The sequence below is a fragment of the Sinocyclocheilus grahami genome, unplaced genomic scaffold (genome assembly GCF_001515645.1).
Source record: "Sinocyclocheilus grahami isolate Dianchi unplaced genomic scaffold, SAMN03320097.WGS_v1.1 scaffold478.1, whole genome shotgun sequence".
Lineage (NCBI taxonomy): Eukaryota > Metazoa > Chordata > Actinopteri > Cypriniformes > Cyprinidae > Sinocyclocheilus > Sinocyclocheilus grahami.
The window spans coordinates 302,868-305,833 of record NW_015505657.1 but is presented as its reverse complement, the minus strand read 5'-3'; the positions used below and the strand labels follow the sequence as shown (position 1 = coordinate 305,833).

At 31.8% G+C, this 2,966-nt stretch overlaps 1 protein-coding gene across 1 annotated transcript in view; it reads right to left on the bottom strand.

Annotated features, from left to right (window-relative positions):
• The window catches only part of LOC107553698 (docking protein 3-like), a 14,386-nt gene that overhangs the window by 8,458 nt on the left and 2,962 nt on the right, over nt 1-2,966 (bottom strand). The window lies entirely within an intron of this gene.

Genomic DNA, 2,966 nt, shown 5'->3' with positions numbered 1-2,966 from the left:
TATATATATATATAGAATAGATCAAACAAAAAAATATTAAGAAGAAGCAAAAAATGTTTTCAGCATTTCTAGAGCAGCAAAACAGCATATTAGAATGACTTCTGAAAGATCATGTGACACTGAATGGCTGCTGAAAATTCAGCTTTGCATCACAGTAATAAATTACAGTTTAAGATATATATTAAAATAGAAAACAATTATTTTAAATTGTAATAATATTTCACAATAATACTGTTTTTATTTTTTATTAAATAAATGCAGCCTTGGTAAACATAAAATACTACATTCTTTCTTAAAGCATTAAGAAAGCTTACCAAACCCAAAATTTTAACGGTGTATTTATAAACGTATTTTTGTAATATATATGTTTTAATATTTTTTGGTTCTTGTTTGTCAGTGGAGAAGTCAATATCTAAAGAACTGTTGTCATGGCATGGAATACAGCAAAATGAGGATGTGATGCGTCACCCCTCCTCAGACGAGAATAGAAACATCTTGAAGTTCATGAAGTACTGATTTACAGTCAGACAAGTTTCATCCTCCTCGCTTCCTCACTCTCTCACTCGCTCTCCTCTCCTTTGTGTCATTTTGTCTGTCTGCATGTGCTGCTCTAAAAACTTGCACAGCGGAACGCAGACGAAGCCCTTCTGACAGTCTGAGAGCTTTCACCCAAAGTGATAAAACGGAAGTTAGAGCTAAATTTTGGCTGGCTGCTCCTCTGGCCCAAAATGAAGTCAGATGTGATCCAATTCTGAAATTTTGAACAACATCATTTAAAGCTGAACAAAAAAATCTATTTTCTGATTAAAATGTGAGTGGTGCTTCCCTGTGCAAAAGTAACAACCACATTGTGGGTCGTTTCTAGGTCATTGCTATGTGTTTTTTTTTTAAGTTGTTATTGGTGTTTTGATAGCTGGTTGTTTGCCAATTCATTTGAAAATGCTATTAATTATGTTCTGATTCCCAAATATTCCCCAGGTCCCCATTCAAGACACTAAGTTGCATACTAAAAACTTAGTAGTAGTTGTAGTAACTCTTGCCATTGCGAGCGCCACAAAATAAGTGCTGCACAAGGACCAATAGAAATCTTGAACTAGATGAAAAGGAAGAAGCAGGAAGTCAATAAGAATTGGCCTCGGGTGAATTTGAGGACAGCTTGCATCCCTGTGCTTCATTTCATTTGTCGTCTCTCCTGAATGAGCTCTCTCTATACATACAACTGAAAACAGTGTCTCCTCTTTCCTGTCCTTTAATGGAATCAAGGTTGGCCACCTGTGGCCCAAATGGGCAATTTGACTCAAGCCTGAGGTTTCGCTTGAAAAAGACGCTGTTCGTCCTTGCAATAGAACAAACTAAAATAGCATCTCTCTCTTCTCTCTGTCCCTCCAATATCACTAATATTACCTGTTAGGGTGCGATGCATTAAAGCGTTGCCTTACCTGATATATAACATATTACAATAAAAAGGTAATTGTTGTGTATTAAAATAATAACACAATCAATAATATGTATGTATGTGTATGTAAAGTGTAATGTGTATGTATGTGTGTGTGTGTGTGTGTGTGTGCATGTTTATGTGGTTTATGAGGACACAAATTTGTATAATAACATGGGTATGACATAGGTATTACAACGAGAAGGTGATTTATGAGGACATTTTCAGTGTCCCCGTAATTCAAAAGGCTTAAAAATAATTCAGAATGAGTTTTTTTGAAAATCTAAAAATGCAGAAAGTTTCCTGTAAGGGGTAGGTTTAGGGGTAGGGTTGGTGTAGGGCAATAGAAAATATGGTTTGTACAGTATAAAAACCATTACGCCTATGGAGAGTCCCCATAAACCATAAAAACACACCTGCGTGTGTGTGTGTGTGTGTGTGTGTGTATGTGTGTTTATGTATGTATATATATATATATAGTGTTATATTATTTCTATTATGTATTTAGATAGATAGATAGTGTGTGTGTGTGGGTGTGTATGTATATATATATATAGTGTTATATTATTTCTATTATGTATTTAGATAGATAGATAGTGTGTGTGTGTGTGTGTGTGTATGTGTGTTTATGTATGTATATATATATATATATATATATATAGTGTTATATTATTTCTATTATGTATTTAGATAGATAGATAGTGTGTGTGTGTGTGTGTGTGTATGTGTGTTTATGTATGTATATATATATATATATATATATATAGTGTTATATTATTTCTATTATGTATTTAGATAGATAGATAGTGTGTGTGTGTGTGTGTGTGTATGTGTGTTTATGTATGTATATATATATATATATATATATATAGTGTTATATTATTTCTATTATGTATTTAGATAGATAGATAGTGTGTGTGTGTGTGTGTGTGTATGTGTGTTTATGTATGTATATATATATATATATATATATATAGTGTTATATTATTTATATTATGTATTTAGATAGATAGTGTGTGTGTGGGGGGTGTGTGTGTGTGTGTGTGTGTGCGCGCGTGTATGTGTGATATAGATATAGATATATTAATACATATACTGATATAGATATAACACTTTCCTAATTCTCTGTAAATACTTATATTAATTATATTATGTATTTAGATAGATAGATAGTGTGTGTGTGTGTGTGTGTGTGTGTGTATGTATATATATATATAGTGTTATATTATTTATATTATGTATTTAGATAGATAGATAGTGTATGTGTGTGGGTGTGTATGTATATATATATATATAGTGTTATATTATTTATATTATGTATTTAGATAGATAGATAGTGTGTGTGTGGGGGTGTGTGTGTGTGTGTGCGCGCGCGTGTATGTGTGATATAGATATAGATATATTAATACATATACTGATATAGATATAACACTTTCCTAATTCTCTGTAAATACATAAAATACAAAACGTATTATATGAGATAGATAGATAGATAGATAGATAGATAGATAGATAGATAGATAGATAGATA